The sequence below is a fragment of the Sitophilus oryzae genome, unplaced genomic scaffold (genome assembly GCF_002938485.1).
Source record: "Sitophilus oryzae breed Bouriz unplaced genomic scaffold, Soryzae_2.0 scaffold_1576_pilon_pilon, whole genome shotgun sequence".
NCBI classification, from domain to species: Eukaryota; Metazoa; Arthropoda; class Insecta; order Coleoptera; family Curculionidae; genus Sitophilus; species Sitophilus oryzae.
The window spans coordinates 130820-151388 of record NW_022146254.1 but is presented as its reverse complement, the minus strand read 5'-3'; the positions used below and the strand labels follow the sequence as shown (position 1 = coordinate 151388).

At 30.9% G+C, this 20569-nt stretch overlaps 1 protein-coding gene across 1 annotated transcript in view; it reads right to left on the bottom strand.

Annotated features, from left to right (window-relative positions):
• LOC115879385 (broad-complex core protein isoforms 1/2/3/4/5) overlaps nt 1-20143 on the bottom strand; it is a 132812-nt gene extending 112669 nt beyond the window's left edge. The window contains exon 1 of the mRNA XM_030896175.1: nt 19893-20143. The gene's annotated coding sequence lies outside the window, so the exon portion shown is untranslated. The remainder of the gene's footprint in view (nt 1-19892) is intronic.
• Between the last annotated feature and the right edge of the window lie 426 nt (nt 20144-20569).

Sequence of the window (20569 nt, the reverse complement as noted above, 5' to 3'; positions counted from 1 at the left end):
GGACGTTTTCACCCTCTTGTAATTTGAGGTTCGAGAAACCCCTCCTTATCGAACCTCTACACCCCACAGTCAATCCGCTTGCCAAAAATCAGCTTTAAACGTCAAGCAGTTTAAGCAGAATCGTGATTAATCAAAGATGAGAAGAAACAACTACAGCAAATTCTTCTTGTTTGTCTGCTGTTCTGAGGAATGCTTGAATATTTATTAGTGTCCATTCTTTTATGTTTTTCATTCACGACATCTGTCTTCTGCTTGGACCTAGCTTCTCTTCAATTTTATCTTTGATGATAAGATGTGACGAATATGACGAAAGTATACCGATTTCCTTTTCTTAATTATACCTCGAAGTCTCTCTCTCTCTCTCTCTTGGTTCATGCCAGGGGTGCCGACTACGTGGGTGCTCGGGTGCTCAGGTACCCACGAGAGAAAATTAGTGGGTCCGGAGCACCCACGAGCATAAGCATCAAAACTAATCAGTTTAGCAACTTTAAGACACTTGCATCTCACCGAGCCCAATTCCCAATTCCAGACGTCAATTTCAGTAGTTCTAAGGAAGTTTCGTCGTTCATTCTTAGGTAGTTAAACCAATCCTGTTTTACAACTGTTAAATCAGCAAGCAAATTAACATGGCAATACTTATTTCCTTTAAGTAACCGTTGTTTTTCTGCGTTTTTACTTATTGCATAAGCGTTTATTCGCTTCGTTATCCAAGACAGATGTGTATTTCGGGAGGCCATTTTTACTTAGAAAAAATGTGCCGAAGTGAGTCCGTAACTCAGTTCGTTATAGATAAAATTGTGCTATAAAATTGCGTGTGTGTGCGACAGGCTGTAACAGGTTAAACTGCGCAGACTGGCCTGCACAGTCTGCCTGTGTTTAATAATAAAAATAAAAATAAATAACTGTGCGTTTGTGGGGGCTCTAAAAGTGTTCAGAGAGTTTATAGATTTAAACAAAGGTCAGTCTTAAATTAGTACAAATATTTTAGGGGTGGTATATTTCGACCCCAGAAACATGTCTATAAGGTTTCTTTCGCGTTTTTTTTTAAATTTGGTATTTTTCGAAAAAAAAAATGATTTTTTTTTAATTTTTAGTTAAAAAATATAATATCTTAATATTATGGCAACATAGGTAGTAGATTATGTTTACAAAAAAGAAAACCCAGAAAAAAAAGTGATTCTCAAAACATGGGCATAAAATTCATACTTTTTTATTTTTAGTAAGTAAAATTAACTCGGTTTATTTTGGGCTTATTTGAAAAATGATAAAGAGAAAACGTGTTTCTTTTATCGAGATTTACCAGCCCTGAAAATATTTGTGCTTATTTAAGACTGTCCCTGTATAATAATTATAATTATTCTAAATTGGAAGCAAATTGTAAACTACATTAGGAATGTGTGTTTATATCCACGATAGCTCACTGTCAATCTATTTAGCTGGCCAAGGATGTGAAATGTGCTATGTGATGTGAAAGCTCGTTGTGTATGATTATATTGTGTTTATCTTTGAGAACTTTTAGTCTTGACGGATAAATTTGTTTATATAAAAACCCTAAGCTGTCATATGCATCTAATTGCCTGTAATTTGAGACTTGTTTAATTAATTTTAAATTATTAAGATCTATACAATGTTCTTTATCAACAATATGTTCGGCAACGCAAGATTTATCCGGTCTACCATATCTTATCTGAGCTAAATGTTCTTTAAATCTAGTTAATATTGATCTTCTAGTTTGCCCAACATATTTCTGATTACAATCTTTACAAGAAATTTCATAAATACCCGACCTTTGCAGTGGAGGTGTTTATCCTTTGGATTACCTAATAATTGTTGTAATTTATTATTAGCACTATACACAAGTTTATAATTGACATTCTTAAAAATTCCTTTTAGACCAGGGGATAACTCTCTATCAAACGGTATTGAAAAATATTTAGACGTATCTTTCTCCACTTGAAAAGTCGAATTTTCAGAAAGCATTAACCTATACCTACGTTTTCTAATCAATTTATCAACTAGTGAAGGAGAATATCCACTACACTCAGCTACATTCCTAATGTAATCTCTTTCTATTTCATATCTTTCGTTGGAAAGTGGGAAACTAAGTAATCTATGAACTAAGAAATTTAAACTAGCCATTTTATGTTCAACACTATGATGTGATTCATTAGGAATATATCTGCGTGTGGTGGTATTTTTCCTATAGATATCAAATTCCAGGCAATTATTAGTATTTCTAATAACTAATACATCTAGAAATGGTAATCTATCGCTGTTCTCAATTTCATGCGTAAATTTAATGGAAGGAAAACGATTATTTAACTTAGAAATAAAATTATGTATGGTGTCTGAATGTGTGTCAAAAACAGCAAAAATAACATCCACATACCTAAACCATACTCTTGGAAAATACTCAAACTGATTCTTAGCCTCCACTTCAAACCAGCTCTATGTAATAGTTGCTAAAACCTGCTCTATGTAATAGAGATTCATTGCGTCTTCATGCGATGTAATAGGGATTCATTGTAGTCATTCGTGCTCCGTCCAACGTATCTTCAGCATCCGACGAAATAACCACATTTGAAAAGCTCCGATTTTCTTCATTGTAGTCACTTCCACTGTCCAGCTTATTCAACTACTTCGAACAGTGTTGTGTTATTTATTAGAATTGTTTGTCTACCAGTTCGGTGTAAATTACTTTAGTTTTTGCTAAATTCATTTTGAAACCTACTTTATTGCTGGCTGTATTTAGTTCGTTAATTTGTGCTTGTAGTTCTTCAGGACTATTGCAACGCGGAATATATATTTATACATATTTAATAAGTACTACCTTTTAATTTTCTGTTTTATATCTATTAGTTTCGTGTGCTTTAATTATAACTTTAGTTTCAGTTGTAGTCTTAAAATACTTATTACAATACAATATACACTAAACATCTCTCTTTTATATCATATTAATGAAAGTATCTAGTCAATTTTCTAAATTAATTTTAATTTTTAATGTATATTAAAATTTAAATTTTACGCCTGCTGAAGTAAGCCTATTAATTAAAAATAAATATTGCCACCCCGTATCATTTTAAATGAATTAATTGAAATAATTAATATTTTTCTTACAGAAACTGCATTATCTCAATGGGCTAATTTTATTCTTGACACTTGACATTCGTTTTATATCACCTCCGTTACCAAGATATCTTAGAATAGTAAATTCAACAGAACACAATTTTTTTACCACATACATATTATATTAAATTTATAATATTTGCAAAAATAAGATCTATTGTTCTAAATAGGAATGTGAAAATATTGGGTCTTATATACATTATTTATTATAATTCAAGGACTTTATCTTTATTATTATGAAAGACGAACGGAAGCTTGAATTGATTATTTGTGATAAAAATTACTTCTTTCTTCTTTTACTATATCTTTTTAAAAACAGAATTTTACTTTGCCCAGAAATATCCTGATAATCAATAGGGTTATAAAAAAAGCAAAATGGATAAGTAGGTAGTAGTTAGGGAATGCAATCCCGCACCAAAATCTCAATCCCGCAAACCCGCGGGATTAAACCAGTCAATCCCGCGGATCCGCAAAATTGCGGGACTGTAAACAATAATCATACATTTGGTCCCAAATGGTACAAAAGGTATTGTGTACATTTTGCATAGGCCCACAATATATTGATATAGCGTGTATATTAAACTAGCTGTACAGAAATTTGTACCGATGTATACAGGGTGTTCAAAAAATATATTTAATATTAAATAAACTTAAATTTTATTATAATTTATCTACTTATTTTATAAATAAAAATATTATTCTGATGTTGGTTTTTTTAACTTGTGTTAATTATCTGGCTTTTAGATACACTCTATATCAATATTTTTTTGGCACTAAAAATGCATATTTTTCGAAAAAACGTCGTATTTTTTTTAAAAAAAATTAAAAAACCGATCAAATCAATTTTTCTAATATCAATACAGATTGGTAAAAATTTCGATTTTTTAAAAATTGTAAATTTGCGGTAAAAAAGATTCTTGATCAAATTTTTACACTTTTATAATACACCCTGTATACGAGAATTCGGTAAATATATTTTCGAAAACCAAATAGCATCTTAATCACACTAGATGCATCTAATACCTGGTCCAAACCGCATCCCAAAATCTTTATTAGTTCAAGAGATATTCAACTTTAAATTTACCCTAAAATTTTGCTTATCCCGATAATTATGTCGGGCAGTTTATTTGACGAAATTGTCCACAAGTACTAGTTAAACGCTTTTCTTCACTTACACACAGACGCCAGAAAGAAATCTAACAACTAACCTGTTTGTTTCACTTATTTTTAATGGCTAAACCGTAAGGGGAATCCCCCGGGTTCCTAGCGTCGACGCATCTGGCCGGAACGAAGCGGTTTGACTTTGATCGAGATCGATTGGGTTACTCAGTAGTAATGTGTCGATCCCGCGGATCCCGCATGGTAAATCCCGCAACTTTGATCCCGCGGAATCTCAGAGGGATCCCGCATTTGCGGGATTGCATTCCCTAGAAGTAGTTTATTCTTTATAGATCTAATCGGAAGTTTTCATCAAAAATATAAAATAGACAAAACAATATACCTATAAAGAGAAAATATCTTTAATATGTATAGGGGTACTAAATCGAGCCTTATTATTGGCATCTTAGAAACTAGACCAGATACGAGGTTGGTTAAATGGAAGTAAAGTTGCGCAATTTCATGCTGATCAAAATGTCAACAAAAAAGTTTAAATACCCTCTGCCTTAACATAAAAATCCAAATTTTCAAAGACCAGCCTATCACTGCATAAACGTCTAACTTACTATCGCCGCGAATATTTTCACACAGGGCTGGTAGATCTCGATAAAAGAAACATATTTTCTCTCTACAGTTTTTCAAATAAATCCAAAATAACCAAATTATTTTACTTAAACCATTTTTACTTTAAACAATTTAAAAAATATATGTTTTTGCTTACGTTTTGAGAATCAACACTGGATTTTTTTTGGGTTTTGTTTTTCTAAACTTAATCTACTACCTGGGTTGCCATATTATCGAGATATTATTTTTTTTAACTAAAAATTAAAAAAAATAAGTTTTTTTTGGAAAAATACAAAATTTTATTTTTTTCGCACAAATCCTCATAGAGGTGATTCTGGGAATTTCGAAATATACCATCTCTAAAAATACTTGCATTTATTTAAGACTCATTCTGTATAATCAGGTGATGGATATAGAAAAATATTGTTAATACTTTTAGCAATACGTTTATATAGGTCTATGATTCTAATAAATAAAAGAAATTAAATTATAATAACGAAAAATTAATATATTTTCTACTTCGCAAGAGGAAAAACTTTTTTATTATTGATATTTTGAGAAAAATTTCATTCTTCATAAAAATTTTACTTGTTCTAAAATAGTTAATCCCGTTTATACTTTTCCAAACCATTTTAAAGAAGTTTTTATAACATTTTAGAGAAAATAAAAAAATACATGAAAATATAGTTGAATTTCAAAATAACGCAAAATAAAACACTAAATCACCACAATACACCAAAACACTTTTACTTTTACACTGGACGACAGATGAAAAATATCAATCTTAATCATCTGCTGATGATGCTAACATGGTTAGCAAAACGCGCGTCCAGTGTAAAACTAAAAGTGTTTTGGTGTATTGTGGTGATTTAGTGTTTTATTTTGCTGTGTAACTCCAAAGGTTCCAAACCTCAACTGTAATAATAGTTGAATTTTCCTAAATTTTCTATCAAAAAATGATATCGAAACGATATTATCATATATCGGAAAATTCAAGCATATTTTCACGGTTTTTTAAATTTTCTTTAAAACGGTATGGAAATTTGGAAAAGTATAAACGGAATTAACCATTTTAGAACAAGCAAAAAATACTTATGATGAATGCGTTTTCCTCTAAATGTCAATAATAAAAAAGTTTTTCCTTTTGTAAAGAGTAGGTATGGGGGCACCTTAGACAGACAGCCACTTCCGGTCCAGACACCTAATTCCAGGAACCCAATCAGATAAGAACATGTAAAATACGTTAATAAATAAGAATAAACAGGTTTGAGCCGCGGTGAACCGCTTTTGAACTGCTTTGAACAGCTTTTAGTTTAAAACAACAGACCTGTTCATTTTTTGTTTAGACCTGTTTATTTCTGTTTTAAAGCGGTTCACCACGGCTCAAACCTGTTTATTCTTATTTATTAACGTATTTTACATGTTCTTATCTGATTGGGTTCCTGGAATTAGGTGTCTGGACCGGAAGTGGCTGTCTGTCTAAGGTGCCCCCATACCTACTGTAAAGACAATGATTTAAGATAAACAAAGATTTAAGATATAATTTTAATTATGAATTGTAATATACAGGGTGTTCCAGAAATAAGTGCAAGTATGTTAACTGGTAGTATAGTTCAACACCCCTATGAGGTTTTTTCGCAAAAAAAAGTTTTGAAAATTCGGATTTTTTTTTAAATAAAATTTGTTTCGTTTTAATTTTTAGTTAAAAAACATAATTTCTTGATAATGAATGAATATGGCAACATATGTAGTAGATTAAATTTACAAGAAAGAAAATCCAGAGAAGATCCAGTGGTTCTCAAAATTTTAGCAAAAAAATATTTTTTTTTGAAATTTTCAAAGTAAAATAACTCCGTTATTTTGGACTTATTTGAAAAACGATAAAGAAAATATATGTTCCTTTTATCAAGACCTACCACCCCTTAAAAAACTTGCACTTATTTCTGGGACATCCTGTATATATAATAAATACAGGATGTTCCAGAAATAAGTGCAAGTATTTTAACTGGTAGTATAGTACCTCAGAAACACGTCTATGAGGTTTTTTTCGCAAAAAAAAATTAAAATTCGAAATTTTTTGAATTTTTTTAAAATGTTTTTAGTTAAAAACATAATTTCTTGATAATACGGTAACATAGGTATTAGATTAAATTTACAAGAAAGAAAATCAAGTGGTTCTCAAAATTTTAGCAAAAAATCGTTTTTTTTGGAAATTTTCAAAGTAAAATAACTCCGTTGTTTTGGACTTATTTGAAAAACGATAAAGAGTAAATATGTGTCTTTTATCGAGATCTACCACCCCTTAAAATACTTGCACTTATTTCTGGGACACCCTGTATTGAATATGAAATTTCGATAAATCTAGAACAGTAATCATTTGGAAATTTCGTTAGCAAAGCTAAACACTTAAAAATCAAAATACCCGTTTTGTGTAAATACCAGCTGGCTGAATATTCACGGGGACAAACTTCTAAGTGACTATTTGCTTAGACGAAATTTTACCTTACTAAGCTTTACGTTTCAAGTGTGTCTCACCATCGCTGTCGAAGTAGAGAACTATAGATAGCAATTAAAACTCAGAGATTAATGTAAAACAGTGATTTATTACTAACAAAAATATGTGTTTGAAAGCCGAAAATAAATTTATTATTTCAGACGCTCCTGCAAATTATATTTTGGACGTTCCAAGGTCTACGTACGTTACCAAAGTCTATTCATCTGTCTTAGAACTGTATCTTAACCTCCTCAGGTCATCACCGACTATAAACATCTAAGCTGATTAAACTGCACTGCAGTAACCGTACAAAAAATAGCACTCAATCTCTATCTCACAGGTCAAGGGGGCATCTCTAATGAGAGTAATGGTTAAATAGTTTGATAAAGAAAAAAAAGCATCTTACTGTCGCCACTCTCTATGTGACCAGCAAACTGACTAAATCATAACACGGAATGGTAGTTTAGTTAAACGAATGTTATATTCTGTGACTGATTCTTTGGCATAAAATAATTTTTAAATGAGAATGTAATTAATGATTTCTAACACTGAAAGAGTTTATGTATTTCTACTAGAGTATACTATTAAAAAGTCTTAAAATATGTTTTAACTGTCAGTATAACAATACAATCTTTTGACATCTTAACTTGGTAAAATTGTAATATAAAATATAATATTAAGTTTTACAGATTATCAATTATGTCTTGAAAATTTATGATCTAAATGAATTTTATGATATTCTTAGTTACATTAAGATATACATAATGTAACAGTTTTACGTAATTTCTAAATTTCTTCAATTTAGTGGAATAATATCGTTATTTTTGTATTTTATAGGGTGACAACAAACTTGCTTTTCAACGATATAGAAAAATATTAAAACTGCTTAAGTATTAGTTGGACTCTACTTGCTAAATTTCTAAAATTGTCATGATAACGACATGGTTAAAGTGACTTGATTCAAAATCACAATATAATACAGGGTGAGTCTTAAATAAGTGCAAATATTTTCAGGGCTGGTAGATTTCAATAAAAGAAACAAATTTTCTCTTTACCGTTTTTCAAATAAGTCCAAATTAAGAGAGTTATTTTACTTTAAAAAAATAATTTTTTGCTTAAATTTTGAGAACCACTGGGTCTTTTCTGGGTTTTCTTTCTTGTAAATTTAATCTTCTCCCTATATTGCGATATTATCAAGAAATTATGTTTTTTTAACTAAAAACTAAAAAAAATTTCCAAATTTTTTTTTAAAAAAATTCCAAATTTTGAATTTTTTTTTTTCGCGAAAAAAACTCATAATCGTGATTCTGCGGTCGAATCATACTACTCCTAAAAATATTTGCACTTATTTAAGACTCCCCTGTATATACAGGGTATTCCTTAAAGACATGCTAATATTTAGAGGTGTGATTCATATGAATGGTGTGTCCTAAACGTCTTAGAGATTTTTTCGCAAAAAAAAAGATTTTGTAAATTTGGAATTTTTTGAAAAAAAATTTGGAAAAAAAGAAATTTTTTTAGTCTTTTCATTCTACCAGCCCTGAAAATATTTGCACTTATTTAAGACTTACTCTGTATAATCAATAGCAACGTGTTTTATAATATCATAAAAAACAGTTATTAGGCACGTTAAAGAAATTATCAATAGTTTAGGAAATTTACTGGTGGTTACGTTATAAATCACATTCAAACCGTTACTGTTTAGCATACTGAGGGAAGAATATAGAGGGTGTCCCAGTATTCCGTGGAGATAGGACTACTATGTATATTTGGAAGCAAAATAAGTTTATTGGACACAATTGATCTCTATACAAAAGTGCTTTCAAAAGGGGCCAGGATGAGGACATCATGAACCAATACAGCCGTAACTATCGACTAGGCTTAAAAACAGGAACAAAGCAGCATGGGACCTACGCCACATCCACGCTGGGGCACTCTGTACATAGGATAAACTATCCGTACAGTGGACACTCGTCCATCGGACACCTGTCCATAGGAAAACTATACATGGGAACACTACCCGTACCTTGGAACAGTACTAGGACCTTGGATAATGCCCGTACCTTGGATACTGTCCGTACCTTGGACATCCAACCATAAGACCCCAAAAATACGAAACTCTTGTTCAAAACCAAACAAGGTCTAATAAACAAAATAAACCTACCTCGAAACACTTCCGAGGGCTCAATAATAAACAAAAGAACTGTCCTTTCTTCCATTTAACATTCTGGAGGACCACAGCAAAAGTACACGTGTCAGCAAAATACAAATACGAGTTAAGGTGGGCCAATCCAAAACTCTACCCTAAAAATACGCAGTAATAATAACGAATCTAATAAAGATAATAAATCACCTTTACCTGTAGCTTCGAAATGGCAGCTGATTCAAATCATGCAGCAAGATTTAAATTACCATTTCTAAAAGTCGGGTTTGCGACCGTGCCGCAAACGCCGCAAACCGGCCAGAACCAAAAGTGAGGTTAAACGCGGAGAGCGAAACCTTGGAGCGATGTTGACAGCGCCTCCACAGAGCAGTGAAACGATAGCAGGGTTGTTGACTAGAGAACGCAAAAATTACGCCAAGTGCCTCAAACAAATTATCAGGCCTGAACGATACGGAATCCGGTAATGATACGCCGGACATCATATATCATATATAAAAAAGACATGTAACGAACTAAAAACGTTACAATGTTTTGCTAAGTGCTTTAACATTTGACTTTCACAAAAATGAAGAAAAAGTACAGGAAGGGTGAAAACTACCCCCACCCCTACATACATTTTAGTACTAATATTTTCCAAACCAAACGGCGCGGCGGCGCCGGCGCGACAACCGATTTTTTTTCTTAAAATGGTCCGTCTAGTATTTACTACATTTTTTGCCTTTTGTGTAAAAACGCCACCGCGCATACTTTTTGACGGATAAAATATATTTTCAAAGCTGACTTCCAATATTCTATATTTCTAAAAAAATAATACATTTTAGATTAATTAACATTCGGGTTTATTTTTGATTCATGCCCTCTAACGGACAAACGAAGCACTTTTGAATAAAAGTAAATTATGTGCACTATGTAAACTTATTTTGATTCAAAATATACGTAGTTGTTCTATGTCCACAGAATATTGGAACTACCTGTATATTTTGTAGGTCTGCTCTGGAAAAATAAATTCTCCAAAAATTTTTTTCTCAAAACGATGTGGCGTTTTTTTGCAAGATACAAAAAATGTAGTAAATACTAGAGGGATCATTTTAGGAAAAAAAATTGTCGCCGGTTGGGTTGGAAAATATTTATACTAAAATTTATGTAAGGCTGGGGGCAGTTTTCACCCTTCTCGTACTTTTTCTTGATTTTTATGAACGTCAAATGTTAAAGCACTTAACAAAACATAGACACCCAAAATCTCATTCAAATCGGGATAACGGTTCTTAAAATATCTGAAAAAATTTGTTTATTTTTTTAAAGTTTGAAGTTCAGGTAATTTGTGTCCAATTAACTTATTTTGCTTCCAAAAATACTTAGTAGTTTTATGTCCAGGGAATATTGGGACACCCTATATATTAAAAAATGTCTATACCTATGTGGCGGATTCATCGCTCCAAAAAAATCCTTTATGGGTATTTCGCCACTGCACTGCAAGAAAATCTACAAAATAAAATAGTTATTTTTTGTAAACACTTCTGCGTTAAACCTAAACGGACACTGCTTGTCAGAAGTTATGTTTACAGTTATACAAATTTCCCTAACAAAGAAAAAAATGCTTAACGTTTCGGAAAGTTTATCTCTTTCCGTCGTCGGAAGCAAAAAAAATACAAAGAATAAAGAAAAAAACTATTTAAAATATTTAAATCCAACTATTCGAGAACACTTTACTTTTTTAAAACAGATACGTCTACAAGAAACCCTTGACGTTCTGTTAAAATGACATTATATCCAAGTTATACTTGAAAATTAACAATTACTACCTGATAACAATTACTTAATAAGGTAAAACCAAAAAGCCCCAAACTTTTTTTATTTTTTTTTGCTTCCGACGACGGAAAGAGAAAGAGATAAACTTTTTTTTAAACTTTCCGTCGTAAGCATTTTTTCTTTGTTAGGCAAATTTGTATTACTGTAAACATAACTTCTGACAAGCAGTGTCCGTTTAGGTTTAACGCCAGAAGTGTTTACAAAAAATAACTATTTTATTTTGTAGATTTTCTTGTAGTGCAGTGGCGAAATACCCATAAAGAATTTTTTTGGAGAGACCCTATATATTTCTTCTTTTATAGATATTTTTTAATTTAAAGTAGAGTCAAATTTTTAATGTAATATCGTTTTTAATTTTATAATTATTACATGTATATGTTGGCTTCGCTTTTAATCGAATTTGATTCTAGCTAATACACTCGACTTCATTGATTATAATTACTTTGGAAATAACTAAAAATTTATCTTTTTTCCTCTTTTGTATTATTTTCCGTTTCCTTATTATCTTTTATACTTTATCGGTACTCAAGAAGAAAAACAGTGGCCTATTATCCCTTTTAGTGATTGGACTGAAAACGGGAACTAAAACGTTCAGAGACTATCCCATAGTCATCTCCGCATAGTACTACATAACTAATTTTTAACAAACATTGTAAAGAAACACCATGAAAATTTGATCTTTGATTTCCTATTGGGCCTATCATTAAAAACAAAGATGTTTGTGGTAGTGCTATAAAATTAAGAAATATCAATATTTACAGTAAGAAAATCTAATTCTTATTTTAAGTAAATCAAATACTGGTAAACATGATAAATTAAAGTATAAACATTTGCTTCAAACTTTTCCTCTAGTTTTACCAAATTATTAAATAACATTATATGATGTTCTTTTAATAAAATCTTATTAAATTTATATATTTAATATTAAAGCAGATAAAAATTTAATTAATTAATAAATCTAGTCTCCAAAAAATAAGGCATATCATAATTCAAAGTTAAAAAATATAAGGAAAATGAATGAAACAACTGGCTATATACTTTTTATCTTTGTTTCAATATTAACAATTTTCCAAAATTTTTAGGGGTGAATACTTTTTAATTTTCCTTTAAATATTTTATGATTATTATAAAACTTTGTAGGTATCTAATTGTAACCCTATTAACTATACTTATACTTGTTTTGTACATTTTTACAGTTAGTTAAAAGAGAGTTATTAAAGAGAAGATAAAAACTTATATTAAAACTGCTTAAAACTAAATATAAATTTAACTTTTTAGGTATAAATAAAACATGATTCTATGCCTCATCAAGAAAATGTTTGGAAAATATGGAAAAAATCCAACATTAAAAGCAAAAAATCCATAAATAAAAACGAAATATTTCCATCACAGAAATTAGAATTGAATCTCGGTGTTGCAACTGTAATTACTGGATATTTTTATAGTTAATTAAATATTATTCTTGTTCGATAATGAGAAAAATCGGTTAATAAACAGCCAGCTAAATAGTTTGAAGGTTATCTAAGGCAAAATAGGAGAGAATAACAACGATACTCGCTGCAAAATAAATAAAAATGCGATATGGAATTAGCAATATAAATAAAAATGAGGCTAACGCAATTAGTAGCGCATACAATCAATAGTGTCTTCGGTTTGTCGTTTTTTCTGACTTTTAATTATAGACGTCTAATTATTGTGAATGGAAGTTGAAACCGTGATATATTACCAATGTATTACTACCGTATGATCGAAAAAAAACCGTCCAGTTGGCTTGGAAATGAACATCAATGACACTCCCCATATAATTTTACATATAAAATGACAGCGATCTTTTTCAAAGCCATCGGTGACGCCGTTTTCTTTAGATCATACGGTATATTTACCAGAGTTGATCTTAGTCATGCTTTAAAATTTGTTTTGCAAAAAATATTGGAAATATAGGTACTTAATTTGATTTCCAGGCTTTTATATTCAATAGCAATATTATATCCATCAAAAATGTAGAATCGGTAGAATGTAGAAAGTACTCGTAGAATGACTAGGAAGGGGAGTTATATATATCTAGATGGAAAACATAAGTGGAATCTGTGGTAAATTTGGTACATGTATCGTGTTTCAGCAAAATGAAAATCATAGTCATATCTTAGTTAATACTTCATGATTATTAAAGACTATAAAAAACGGGAATGCTAAAAAAGGCTAAACTGTAGCTCAGACACTAGGATGGTTCACAGCTCACAACTGTGCTGGTAATCATTGTGTGCAAAATAAATACAATATTATACTGTAAAGTCGCCTTAAAAGCATTCAACTTGTATTCTTTTACACCAAAAGCTAACATACGGGTGCGTCTCAAAAGTGGTTCACCCCTATAACTTATTTATTTTTCCAGATAAAAAAAAACGAGATTTGGTTAGTATATGACATAAATTAGGATTGACTGACGTATTAAATTGTTTTTGGCCACTTTCTGTTTCACCGGAAATGACAACAACTATTGATTTTTAAATCGCACCCTCGGTATTTTTTTATTTAATTCGATAAAAAAGTACACTTTGAGTAGAATGGCATATCATATGTCCACTTTTGACATTTTCTCATATGGTTTATTTGAAATTGTAACATGCAGATCATAACGACAGTTTGTCTCGAAATACCAAGTGTGTGGTACCAAATTATTCGTAAAAAATGCTTTTTCCAAATATGTTAATGAGCCACCCTTGTTCTATTCGAAAAAATTGAGATATGATTAAAAATGCGATTTGGGCATCTTTTAACTGGCTAGAACAAGACACGAAAAACATTAGACACTACTTCCAAGACTCCATGATTAAAAATTAGTGTGTTTAACACAGCCATGATACAGAAAATGTCAAAAGTTGACATGTGATATGTCATTCTCTTCTTTTCTATCAAATAAAGTAAAAACATACTGAGACGAGGGTGCTATTTAAAACCCAAAAATTGTAGTTATTTCCGGTAAAACAGAAAGTGACCAAAAATAGTTAAATACGTCAATCAATACTAATTTATGTCATATACTAACATACCAAATCTCGTTTGTTTATCTGAAAAAATTACAAAGTTATAGGGGTGAGCCAATCTCTAAATCAACTGGACAATCAGAATAATTTGATTCTGATTTATGTGCCAGGGCATGTAATGACTGTAACAGTTTTGTGGTCATTTTAGCTGATCTCTTTTCGGAGTAAAAACTAAGAAGCTTTTTGACTTTATACTGCAGCTTGCAGGTCTCTTAATTGGTGCTATTCGCTCAGATATCATTTGACAAAATCTTACTTAGTGGAGATTAATATTACAGTGATAACCAAGGAGGCTTGCAGTCTAATAAGTAATCTCATTTATTTTTTTACTCTTATTACAATCATGCTATCTATTGATAATTACGGTAAATATAATAATGTGGTAGATTTGCGTCCTTATGTTATACCGGGTGTTGCATCGTCGAGCGGGACATAGGAAATACCATGTAAATTTTAATGGGGTCAATTATTGGCTTCCCTAATTATTTTAGAGAATAATTCTATTTAGGTTTACTGAAGATCACTAAAACCCACATTCAAAAGAATAACTTTAGATATTTTTGATTAGCCCGTTTACGAATTATCGCCGATTTCTTTTTAAATATTTCTCATTTTTTATGGCCCTGTATTTACTTATGAGTACCAGTCAAGGAAAAAGATAACTGTCAAATGAAGTTGTCATTCCAGAAATTTATCTATTTAATGCTTTATTATTATTATTAAAAACTCATACCTACATCGAAAATATTAGCTATGAATTAGACTACCGAAGAAAAAGTATTGATGATTAAATGGTATTATCAACGAAATAGTTATCAAAAGGTGTCGGACATGATATTTGCTGCTCTGTATCCGAATAGACCGATACCTGGAAAATCTACAATCGCAAGGAATATCCAGAGATTTGAGACCAAAGGTACCCTAATAAATAGCTGCAGATGTGAAGCAAGGCAGGAACAAAGAGAAGATGCAAGAAATGATACCGACTTGGAAGTTTTATTGTCCGTGGAAGAGAACGATGGAAAGATCAGCACAAGGAAACTTGAGGATGAAATAGGAATAGATCACACTACAGCGTTTCGAATTTTGAAATGCCATAAATACTATTCCTTCAAATATGAAAAGCACCAAGAGCTACGAGATGGGGACGAAAGACGGCGGCAGGCGTTTTGTTTTGATATGATGGAAAGAGCAAATACGGATAGGGAATTTTTAAAAAACATATGTTTCACTGACGAATGCACGTTTACCTTAAATAATCACAAACAAAAACAAAATCATCGATATTGGAACAAAGAAAACCAACACAGGTTTGTCGAAACAAGGACGCAATATCCACAGAAAGTAAATGTTTGGGCAGGGATATTCGGACACAATATTATCGGGCCATTATTTCTTACGCGAAATTAAAATGCAGATTATTATTTGGAACTACTCGAAAATCATATTTTACCTGCTTTACATGATGCCCCTAGGGAAAATCAGGAAGTTTGGTACCAAATGGATGGCTGCCCGGCACATAGTACCCTGGTTGTTTGGGAATATTTAGACAGTAGTTTTAACGGAAATTTTATTGGCCTAAATCATACAGTAAATTGGCCACCAAGGTCTCCTGATATTTCGCCAAATGATTTATTTCTCTGGGGCCATTTAAAAAACAGGATATACAAGGATAAAAAAATTCCCAAATCTAAACGAGTTAAAAAATGCTATTTCTGCCGAATGCAATAGAATTTCAGTTTACCAACTAGCGAATGTAAGAAGAAAATTTTATGATCGCCTGGGTTATTGTCTAGCAGTCGATGGAGGTATATTTGAACATCTTCTTAAATCCTAAAGTTCTAACAATTTAATAGTACCTAAATTAATAAGTTATTGAATATTGTAATAAAACTATAATTAACCTTGTAATTGATTACTTTATTTTACTTTAATTCATATTAATTTGTATTTATAAATACATCGTTAAGATTTCCGATGTAGGAATGAGTTTTCAATAATAATAAAGGACTAAATAGGTAAATTTCCGAAATGACAACTTCATTTGACAGTTATCTTTTACCTTGACTGGTGCTCATAAGTAAATACAGGGCCATAAGAAAGGAGGAATATTTAAAAAGAAATCGGCGATAACTCGTAAACGGGCTAATCAAAAATATCTAAAGTTATTCTTTTGAATGTGGGTTTTAGTGCTCTTCAATAAACTTAAATATAATTATTCTCTAAAATAATTAGGGAAGCCAACGAAGTCCGACGATGCACCACCCGGTATATGAAATATACCGGGTATATTGGGTATATCGAGAAAAAAAAAGCGTTGGCAGGTTTAGAACCAGCTATTTTCAGCTAAGAGATCTTTATGTTAGAAGTAACCAAAAGCTTATCCCGATAGTATGGGTATACGATACGATGGTATACCGGGTGGTGCATCGTCGTTGGAAATCCCATGCAAATTTTGAACTGTTTAAATATTGGCCTTGCAGGAGATTTCCTATGTTCCGAACGACGATGCATCACCTGGTATACGTATACGCTAGTATGGGTAGTGTTGATTGTACCCATACTATCGGGATAAGTTATTTGATTACTTCTGACAAAAGAATCTTTTAGCTGGAAATAGCCTTGATAAAGACGAAAATACACGTCGAAACGTCGGCAATTTTTTAAATATGGCCCAACAGAAATATCTATGCCACTGTAAAACCGAATTGTGAAATTAATTCCAGTAATAGGAGTAAGTATTTGACGCTGATTAATAACCAAATTATGCCAAACTTAACCGCAACTTCCTCAACCGAATTTTTTCTTGTAATATTCAAATTATTTTCAATAATACGAGGAAAACATACAATTTTTCGAGACATGACAGTGCTTTTTTATTTAATTTGCATTAATGATCATTTGTATGAGTAATATTATTTATGTAGCTATACATAGTTTGGATATAGAAAAAATGCTATGAAGAGATTTTAGATTCATATACTAATGTATAAAAATAACTTATATTTATATAATAAAAATGTATATTCTTTTTAGCTTAATGTTTCTAAAGTATTGTTTTAATATAATAAGAAACAAAAAAATAACGACCACTAACTTTAAGCTCTAGGGCTATAAGCACTACAATTGCAATTCCTAAGAAATATCATTCATTTATAATAGTGTAAAGCAATTACAATCGAGTTGTTATCTGGCAGTTTAATTCAAAAGCATGTACTTTCCGTAATTTTTTGGATATTGTTTGTCAAAATAGCTCTCTCTAGCTGTACAGATTTTTGACACTTTTAAGTTTTTTTTAATTTATCTACGGCCATATAAGAAATATTGTTCATTTTCAATTGAATTTAGGAAAGCCCAAAAATAGTCAGATGACAAAAAAATAATTTTAGAATTTTTTGTCACTTATATTACTATACTTACTTATCGTAAGTAGGTAATTGTTTTTTTTATACCCAAAACGGATGTTATATAGATAAATGATAAAGAATTTCATAAAAAAAAGTCGAAATATCGAGTTATTCATAAAAATAATTTCAATTATACCGGGTGCGTCTCAAAAGTTGCCCACCCCTGTAATTGTTTTATTTTTTCAGATAAAAAGACGAGATTTGGTATGCTAGTATTTAATATGACATAAATTAGAATTGATTTATGTATTCAGTTGTTTCTGGTCACTTCCTGTTTTACCGGAAATGACTACAACTTTTACATTCTGAATAGAATGACATATCATATGTCAACTTATGACATTCTCTCTCTTTTTTTGTCATTTTCTATGAAATAAATTAAAAAAAAATATCGACGGTTCATTTAAAAATCTAAAGTTGTTGTCATTTCCGGTGAAACAGGAAGTGACCAAAAACAATTGAATAGATCAATCAATCCTAATTTATGTCATACAATAACATACCAAATCTATTTTTTTTATCTAAAAAACAAAAAAGTTATAGGGGTGAGCCACTTTTGAGACGCACCCGGTATAGGGCGAGTCCTAAATAAGTGCAAATGTTTTAGGGTTGATATATTTCGACCCCAGAAACACTATTATAAGGTTCTTTTCGTGAAAAAAAAATTGAACAAGAAAGAAAACCCAGAAAAGATCCACTGGTTCCCAAAATTTAATCAAAAAATCTTTTTTTTGGAAATTTTCAAAGTAAAATAACTCGGGTATTTTGGACTTAAAATACCCGAGGACTTAAAAAAAAACGGTAAAGAGAAAATATGGTTCTTTTATCGAGACCTACCAGCCCTGAAAATATTTGCACTTATTTAATACTCACTCTGTATAGGGTGAGTCCTAAATAGGAGGAAATAGTTTTAGGGGTGGTATATTTCTGTCTATGAGTTTTTTTGTGAAAATAAAATGAAAATTTGGCATTAAAAGAAAAATGTTTTTCTTTTTAATTTCCACTTAAAACGCATAATATTTTTTTATAATATGGCAACATAGGTACAGTAGATTAAATTTAGAGCAAAGAAAACACTGAAAAATCCAGTGATTTTCAAAATATAACTAAAACTTCCTTTTTTTATTTTTAAAATAAAATAATTTGGCTATTTTGGACATATTTGAAAAACGTCAAAAAAGGAAATGTTTTTTTATCAAGATCTACCAGCCCCGTGAAAATATATCTCCATTTATTTATAACTCATTGTGTATATGTTATTTAAAGAAAAAAGAACCAAAATATATATTGTTTGGATCTAGGACAAAAAAGTCGGTATTAAATCAAGAACTCCCGAAAAATAAAATTAACTAAATAATTTGATATAGAGTACTTTGGATATTGCTTATCCAAAGTACTCAATCATTTCAATCAAGGTACAAAGTTAAAATGCTATTTCTTTTTCTGCCTATGTATTAATTTATTTTTTTCCATAGCAACTGTTAAAATTGCCTTATATCTATCAAAAATAGTAGATAAAATAGTACTTTAACCGCAAGGGTAGATTAAATGATACATTAACAGCGAGGATAGGTTAGAAAATGTATTTCTTCTCGCACGTTTTTTAATTGCTTGCATTTTTGAAAATTTTTGTATTCCTTTTCATAAGTTATTCGGGATTTAAATGGAAGTAGTTTGGCTATGGCGTTTGTCGCCTCAGCCTGAATATCTGTTGGTAATTTACTTATTTCGTTTTGAGCCATTTCTGGCTCCAATTCAATCAGCAATCGACACGAAAGAGAATTAAAAAATATTGACTCAAAACTGACAACTAAAAGAACCACTAGAAACCAACGCCAACTCAGCACAATTTTTTTTTCAACTCGTAATAAATTCATTGAAATAATAATTTCTGAATATTTTTTAAAACGTAATTCTCCATGGAAAAAAATATTGTTTTATACACGACGATAAAATTGCATTATCGTCTCTTGTATAAAAAATAACTATTACTCTACCTATATTTTTTTCTATAATTTTTAATACATGTAATAAAAAATAACTTTTATCTTTCTTTCAACAAAACGTCAGAAAGCGAGAGAGAGAGAGAGAGAGAGAGAGAGAACATACGAATTAATTAAACTTACGCTCTGATCCAGCGAAGACATCCAAAAATTATTCGAGGTCCAAAAGTCCACCGATAATCACTAAACGAAGAGTTTGTACCGTCACACACGCACACGCATATGCGAAAACGAGAGGATTTTGCGTTCGCACGCCTAGACAATGCCGGGCTCACTAAAAACTAAAACAATTTTTTCTCGCGATCCTTGTTTTGCTAATAGATTAAAAACGTACTATGTAGACCCGCAATTAGACATGTATATGTACGTATATTTTGCGTCTATCGGACCGGGCAAAGAAACGCTGCTGATAACATTTTCGACTCGATATTCGCACATACATAAGTAAATGTGTGAACCAAAATTTGCTTTGTTGCGGTAGGCTTGCAATCTATTTTGTTTATATTTGTGTTCTTCCAGACATATTTTTAGACGATGATATTGGTGTAGGTCATATAAGTATTATTTATTAGTTCGATATGGATTGTTAATTATTGTTAGTTGTGTTATGAAACTGATCGATTCATAGCAACTAGTTTACCGTTATTATGTTAACTATCTAAATTATATATTATAATATATACTTTACTATTAGATATAAACTTTTATTTTGGAAATTTTTGGTTCTAATTTTTATAATAATAAAATGTTATCAGATGACATTTCATGATTTCTACTTTGCCGTTGTAATTTATTTCCTC